This window comes from Pinus tabuliformis, chromosome Q, assembly GCF_031772625.1.
Source record: "Pinus tabuliformis cultivar Carrire ecotype Pingquan chromosome Q, CPIR1, whole genome shotgun sequence".
In the NCBI taxonomy this organism is placed as follows: Eukaryota; Viridiplantae; Streptophyta; class Pinopsida; order Pinales; family Pinaceae; genus Pinus; species Pinus tabuliformis.
Window position 1 is genome coordinate 1089545901 of NC_142296.1, and position 8815 is coordinate 1089554715.

An 8815-nucleotide genomic window follows, 5' to 3' on the forward strand; every position below is an offset into this window, starting at 1 on the left:
GTGTATAATGGTCATGTACACCACAACATGCATAAGGCTTGTTCATACAAATAGCCTTGTTCTGCTTGGAATGGCTACCTTGTTGTTGGTTGTTAGTGTTAGGTTGGTTCCCTTGGGGTTCACTAGGTTTATTACCTTGATTACCCTAGTTACTCTTGTTATATTTCTCCTTATTCTTTTTCTTTGAATTTTTGGGATTGGTCACAATCTGTTGTGAAAACACTTGACCCTGATGGGGCGGTGGCTGCTGGGGCTGAGGATGCATGGGAGGCTGCGGCGCTAATGCTTGATGGTATGGAGCAATCAGTTGTGCATAGGGAGGATCAATGGTTTGGTAGATTAGTTGGGGCCCTTAAAACATGTTGCTAGCATAAGGGGCATAAGTATTGGAGGAACTGGTGCCCCTTGCAGATAGCCATAACTTTGTTGAGTATATGGTGAAGGATGTGAAAGGGTTCCAACGATACTGTCAGTGATGTGAGATGCCCCTGTTACATTGGCACTTCCAGGATGAGGGAGGTCTGGAATGATGGTATAGACATAATTGGATTGTGCAGAAATCAAGTCATATCTTAGAGCAGTTTGGAGAGCTTCTTCCTCAATGTGAGGAAAATGGGATGCGACATCTTTTCCAATGGGTGCTAAGAAGATCCTAAGAAACCAATCTAGATAGACATGGTCTTTGAAGGGAAGAGCAAGGCGCGCTCCTCCTTCTACGCTACTCTTGAACATTGTTAGAAAGGCGAGTGGCGAAGGACTGACGGAATGAGGTCAATAGCTTTGTGCCAGTGTCGTACTAGAGAGGTAACTGGAAATATGAGAGGAACTCTTTAGCAAGCGTCGTGAAAATGGAATGAGATTTGGAGGGTTGGTCTACATACCATTTTGCAGCGTCTCCAATGAGCGTGCCTTGGAACAACCGAAGACGAACAGATTCATCGGTAATGGAATTAGACGAACACCACATCTGGAAGCAACATACATGGTTGGTAGGGTCCTCTCCAACATTACCCTCAAACTTCGGGATGTCTGAGGGAAGCTTAGTCGGCATAGTAGGCCAACCAACATCATGGTTTATAGGGTCATTTATCAACTAGTTAAGATCCGATAGACTTAACCCCACCATAAAAGGGAGCATGGGGGCTTCTGGAATGGTTCTCGAGACTATTTCGCTTGATGTGACTGCCAGGATAGAAATGGAGCCAACACCAAGTTGGGTTCTTGTACCAGCTGTGGGTCCAAACATGATGACAATATGCATTGAAGGAGGCTCGAAATCATATGAGGAATTGGATGAGGAAGCTTAGGACAATTATTGGTGGCATGCCCAACAACCTTACACAACGTGCATGAAGGTGATGGATTTGGGGCCTTAGGGGCTGGAGGAGCTTGGGGAGCCTTGTCCTTAGGTTCTTTCCTTTTAGCTTTTCCCCCCTGTCTGGATGCTTGCACAATAGGAGTGGGTTTCTGTTGATGTTGTGATGGAACTGAAGCAGTGGTAGGGGTCATAGGGACCGGTTGAATCGGGGTCAAAGCATGATAAGGTCTTAGCTAACGAGGCAGAATGCTTGGAGGGGGATCGATGTACCATACTAGGATCCCTAAAGTCATGTTAGGAAGGACCAGAGAAGCCATGAAAAGGACATAAAATACTCTCGGAGGGGGGAATAAGAAAGGTATCTGGCCTGCAGGGTAATGTCCTGGTGGAATAGCTCCTGGATGGTTGAGACCTGGAGGAATAGTTCCTAGTGGAAACATAGGAGAGGCACCCACAAACGGAGGAGGTCCTGGGGGTGTGGATCCAGAGGGCTCAGCTAGGATGGTAACAATAGGGTGCTGAGGAGATGGTTGCAAATCAGATGTACCAGATTGCTTAAGGGTAGCCCATGATGCTTGTAACATGAAAACACTCATAGAGTTAGGCTCTGAGATGAGAGGGGGAGGACCAGGGAAATCACCCAACAATGATGAATATTTGTAGACTCCGGGTGAAACACTGGTGCGGGGAGTTGAAGACTGCTTATTTGGCATTGACGAGATAATGGACTTGGGGGAGGTCATTGATGCCGGCTTGTAGTAAGTCAATTGATCGACGGTAATGATCTTCCCTTCATGGGGGAAGCATATCTAGCGAAAAACTGTAGATGCGATGATTGACATAGCATATGTGTAACTATGACCTAAGAGAATGTTGTAATCTAAATGGGCATCAATAACCTTGATGTCTACGTGGACAATCTTGCCCACAAGGGTCACTGGATAGTTGCGGTACATGCCAAGAGGCTGGGAGGAGTGTCTGTCCCAAGCATGCAAAGTGATGGTGGAGGGGGACAACTCAGGTGACTTAAGTTGTTTCCAAATGGTAGTGGACATCACACAGGTGGATGCACCTTCATCAATAATGCATCGGGAGATGATGGCATTACGAACTCAGATTGGTATCTAGAAAGCAACAGATGAAGGCAATGGGGGATGTTCTAATGTATCAACTGGGAAGACAATCAAACGATCATCAGAAGGATCTACTGCACCCAAAGAAGTTAGTAGAGCTTTCTTTTGAGATGGGCATGACTGGAGTACTTCTAGTGTTGACATGGTGGCAGGTGATTTCACCAAGTCGTCTACTATACTATATATATGGGCATCTCGGTTAGAAGCCACATTACATCATAATGGTCCCTTTGGGATCTTGGGAATGGCCTCAACTTTAGGCTGAGGGATATGTAACGGACCATTCTGTGTCTTAAGAGGCTTAGAAGATGCTTTGTTTTTTGACTCAGTGGCGGGCGAAGTCGATGGTTTGTCATATTGATGCGACCGAGTTTGCAGGTTGATATCAAAGGGATTAACCTCATCATAATTCATCATAAGGATCTGGTAGTCACTAGGACCATAACGTTGGGGGGATGGGCTGCTTGACTTGAATGAGGTTGAACAACAACAAATCCTTATTGAGGGAAAGGATTTGTAAGCATTGCTGGTTGATATGGCACAGGATTCTAAGGCGATTGTTGACCTTTAGAAGCTTCTTAAGCTTCCCACATTTGGCACATCTGGGGTAAGAAGGGAACTCATGTGTATAATGGTCATGTACACCACAACATGCATAAGGCTTGTTCATACAAATAGCCTTGTTCTGCTTGGAATGACTACCTTGTTGTTGGTTGTTAGTGTTAGGTTGGTTCCCTTGGGGTTCACTAGGTTTATTACCTTGATTACCCTAGTTACCCTTGTTATATTTCTCCTTATTCTTTTTCTTTGAATTTTTGGGATTGGTCACAATCTGTTGTGAAAACACTTGACCCTGATGGGGCGGTGGCTGTTGGGGCTGAGGATGCATGGGAGGCTGCGGCGCTAATGCTTGACGGTATGGAGCAATCAGTTGTGCATAGGGAGGATCAATGGTTTGGTAGATTGGTTGGGGCCCTTAAAACATGTTGCTAGCATAAGGGGCATAAGTATTGGAGGAACTGGTGCCCCTTGCAGATAGCCATAACTTTGTTGAGTATATGGTGAAGGATGTGAAAGGGTTCCAACGATACTGTCAGTGATGTGAGATGCCCCTGTTACATTGGCACTTCCAGGACGAGGGAGGTCTGGAATGATGGTATAGACATAATTGGATTGTGCAGAAATCAAGTCATATCTTAGAGCAGTTTGGAGAGCTTCTTCCTCAATGTGAGGAAAATGGGATGCGACATCTTTTCCAATGGGTGCTAAGAAGATCCTAAGAAACCAGTCTAGATAGACATGGTCTTTGAAGGGAAGAGCAAGGCGCGCTCCTCCTTCTACGCTACTCTTGAACATTGTTAGAAAGGCGAGTGGCGAAGGACTGACGGAATGAGGTCAATAGCTTTGTGCCAGTGTCGTACTAGAGAGGTAACTGGAAATATGAGAGGAACTCTTTAGCAAGTGTCGTGAAAATGGAATGAGATTTGGAGGGTTGGTCTACATACCATTTTGCAGCGTCTCCAATGAGCGTGCATTGGAACAACCGAAGATGAAAAGATTCATCGGTAATGGAATTAGACGAACACCACATCTGGAAGCAACATACATGGTTGGTAGGGTCCTCTCCAACATTACCCTCAAACTTCGGGATGTCTGAGGGAAGCTTAGTCGGCATAGTAGGCCAACCAACATCATGGTTTATAGGGTCATTTATCAACTAGTTAAGATCCGATAGACTTAACCCCTCCATAAAAGGGAGCATGGGGGCTTCTGGAATGGTTCCCGAGACTGTTTCGCTTGATGTGACTGCCAGGATAGAAATGGAGCCAACACCAAGTTGGGTTCTTGTACCAGCTGTGGGTCCAAACATGATGACAATATGCGTTGAAGGAGGCTCGAAATCATATGAGGAATTGGATGAACTAGGATAACTATGCCTAAGCGGAAACTGGGGGTGAAGGCCTAATAGTCTCCACGACAAACACCTTGGCGGCACAATGGTGGAAAGACACACATGACATAGAAATGGTGAAGGGTGATCAACAATATTCCTTTGCCTCGATGAGGGGAGATAAATTTATTATGTTAAGTCTTGGCTTGGAGTGTAAATCAAGCACCCTTCGCTTAAGGTGTGCTTGTGTGTGCAAGTATATTTATTGATTAAGCCCAGATCGTATTTTTAAAAAAGAAAAAAATTTGTTGGAAATAAACTTAAATTAACAACAGAAAATGAACAAAACAACAATTAAATAAACCCCACCCAAACTGGGTTTGCAAACACTGTGCTGGTTGGTGGAAAAATCAACTGAAAAACACACTAAAAAGGTACAAGAGATCTAATTTTTGGTGTGACTGCAATCAAATGACACTAGGCTGCTGGAAAGTGGTGCAACAACAACAAAAAAATAGAGAGGAAGATCGCTACAAAATGATATGGAGATGGGTGAAAAACCTAAGGCAACCGATGGGACCCTAAGGCCAATGACCAAACAAGTTTTAATATGAAACTATGGATGTGACAACCTATCTTCATAGATCTGGAACATAAGAGTACAAATATGGAAAATATGGCTGAAAGTGCTACAAAAACTCAGAATAATCACTAAGCTAAACTCCTCCTATAAAGGTGGAAGTGTAGTAAAAGCCCTAGGGGGATAAATTCCACTTTGACGAGTAAACCAGAGTAGATCAAGTCCTAAGCGGGATGAGACAAAGGTCAAACAACCCAGCAGACAGCGCTTGGCAAAGCCTAGAAACAGATTTGATAAAAACCCAGAAACCCTAAAATCGTAGGTACTAACATGTTTTCAGGTGAGATCACACTTTTTGGGCTGAAAGGTGTGCTCTGGACTCTAGATTGCACATTTTGGGCTACAAATTGTGATTTCTCCTCCTTGATTCCCGATCGGCAAATCTCAGAAAAATTGTCATCTCTGTTGCGGCTGGTTCCTGTGACATGTGGAAAAGACCAGAAAACTTGCGGAAGTCAGAAATTTAATAGATCTAGGGTTAAAAATCTAGAAAACAACATTAAGAGACTAAAAAAAGAAGAAACCCTAAGCTGAAAACTGAAGGTCATCCAGGTTTCTAGATCTGAAGTATAAAACTAGTGGAGTCGCCAATTTTGTTGTAGTGTTTTCTTCTCAAAGATGTACGAAAAGAACCCACTTAAGACCGTGGATGACAAACAATCTTAACAATATAAATGGCTGCTAAACATTGTATATTTGCAACAACTGATAGAAACAAAACATGCCAAAGTCTTGATCTATGCCACAATCATAGTTAAACAACAAAAAGAAACAATAATAACTCCAATCATCCAATGGAAACTAGATATACAAAGAATAGATTTTATTATAACACCTATGAAGGGAACAAATAAATGTTACAAGTACCCCTCTATGGGATGGGTTCTTGGCTATCCTCAAATGTCTTTAGATTTTTGATAGAGTCTCTCTCCCCTATAATGGGTAAACCCAACAAATAAAATATTTGAGCTCATTAGGAACTCAAATGGAAGAAAAATGGTAGTGGACAATGAAAATAATTAGTGTTACAATAATGAGTGAAACAATGAAAATAATCAAAAGTGAATAATGAATGGAAAAACCTTCTATTTATAACAAAATATTGAGTTATCCTCGAATAATGAGGAATAATAAAATATTATTAGCTCCATTCTTGGAATAACCACTTGGAATATTTCATTATATTTGGTTAGGAGGGAAAATGTAGTTAAACTTTTATTTAGAAATAATAAATAAATAAATGATTTATTTATCATCTCAAGGAATTGGTTAAGGAATAATAAACAAATAATGCTTTATTTAATTATTCCTAAGGGATTTAGTCAAATATGACAAGGAATAATAATTAATTAGTGATTAAGTAATTAGTCCTAGAGAAAAATAAGATAACTAATAATTTATCTGTTGATTTTTAATAATTGGGTCAAATATGACAAGCAATAATAATTGAATAATGGTTTAATTAATTATTCCTATAAGAAAATCAAATAAATAGTGATTTATTTAATTATTCTTCATGGGTTTAATTATAAATTACTTAACAAAGGTGGTTTATTAAGTAATTTCTCAAAGTGAAAGCAATTTTACTATGGTAAAAGTAGCTTTACATGGTGTACTTCAATCCATCTAGTAAATTAGGCTAGATGATCAATTTTTTTGTGATAACATGGACCTTGCCTTGCCTAGCTTGCACTGCACATTTCTAGGATGGAAGGCCTTTCCTTGCTCCTGGAAATTGTGTAGAGATTTCCCGTCACTAGTCTCCCAGGGTGTGCTCTACGAAATTCTTAGAGGAAGTGCCTCAGGTTGCCACTGGAATTGTGCGATGCAATTTTCCAAGGTTGTAGTCATATTGACTGAAACAAAACATTGCGTAGTTCGAGCCCTCAGCAGGCCAATCTAGACTGTGCTCTGCACAATTTCAACAGTTAGTCAGGTCGCTGACATTTCAGATTGTGTTCTGCGTAGTTTTGGAATTCAGTCTCCCACCCTCCCAGTGAAAATTATGCAAATCTTCCAGACAGTTACCCAGGTCTGTTTCATGTCAGTCCTCAAGTTTCTTTTGGTTTTCAATTGACATTGTGCTTGCCATGATTGTTGCTCTGTCTCCAGGTATCATAGGTATTCAACAGTCTCACAGCGGTATAGGTACAATGGCTTCCAAGAGATCAGGGTCAAAGGAAACCATTGAGAGTGAAGCTTGAGATGTGGTTGAGAAAGTGTCTATGAGCTTGCCCATCCATGAAGACACTAAGTTGTTCATAGACAAGGAAATCAAGATCAAATTGTATGACATAATTGACATATTTCCAGGCACCTTCAAGGAGAATTTGGATGACTATAGAGTCTATGTCAACATACACAAGTCTGCTTGTACCAGGTTGCATGCAAGTATCATGAGTTTCCATGAGTGGACATGATCCACTAGATTGTCTCGCATACTGATCCAGAGACAATGGTGTTGATAAGTGTGAGTGGAATAAAACTTGCTACTTTCAGGGCAAAGAAATTTCAAGAGATGTATCACTTGCCACAACCAGTGGTCACAATGGATGCACCCTTCACCAAGCCTAGTAGTAGTGCAAACTCAAGAGACATCTTGAAGAGATGGGTGAAAGAGCCATTTATGTTTAGAAAAACACCCAACCAAGTGTACAAGACAAAGATACTATGGAAGGCTTATCATTTCTTGATCATCTTCGCATGCTGCTTATACGGCCAAGAGAGTACATTAACCTTCCCAGAGAGTTGGGTGATTGTGTTGGATCAACTGGTGAACGAAGGAAGACTTTTCAATTGGTCTGACAGGTTGGCTCTTTAGCTTAAGGGACAAGTAATAGATTCCTGACATTTTCCCAAGGCTTAGTAAGTAAAAAGTTTCATGTCCACTTACATACTTGATGCAATCTGTGCCCGTCAACAATTCCCTGGCTTGGGTTGGGCATGGACACCTTCAGAAACCTCTGTGCACACCTATTACAGGTTGTTCTCCAAGTGTAGCTTCCATGGAGTTATTATACAGCTATCAGACCACTTCATCACCCTGGTGTTCAAGATGATCTTTGAGCAGGATTTTCCTTGCATGTCACTGGCAATGATGGAGGCATTGGTTAACATAGCAGATTGGTATGCCTCAAACCTTGGCACCTTTCTCCAGATGTATAATGGGGAGAAGGCTCCGCATGTTTTACTGAAGTTTTCCATGGACAAGTTGGTCATGCAAGAGGTTGCATACCACATCTCGATAGGGTTGTCATCAAGCCTACATAGAAAGAAGAAGGCACCTTGGCCCACTCTTCCTTTGTGGATCATGTTGTATGAGATCCAGAATTTCAGTCATGCTGATGAGCCCCAAAAATGGACAATTATTTGGGCTCATTCAACCTCCTAATTTGACTTAATCCACCATTCTCATTAGTTTATTGCATGTTTTTTATTATATTTATGTTAATAGACTGAATTTGGTTAGTCATTATGCCAACAAGTCTAATGGGTGCTTTGTGTAGCCTTTTTGGTCAATTTGGAGACAAAATTGAAGGTCTTAATGAGCACTTGGCAGCCAAATTCGTGGGAAGACAAGGGAGAGGATTTGTAGGAAGGTGTCCCCTTCATTTATGGGCCCTTACCTCGAATTATCCACCATCAGCTCGGAGTTCAAAGGCCACCAAATCAATCAACACAAGGGCAGCCAAGCAATTCAAGTAGGACTGCTGTTAACTACAAGTCTTGGGCAGCCGAGTCCCTAAAGTTTAGGAGGACTGTTGGGTCCTCAATTTGTATAAATAAGAAGGCTTAGGGCCTCATTTTGGTTAGCCAGTGGATGTTAGCTAGTT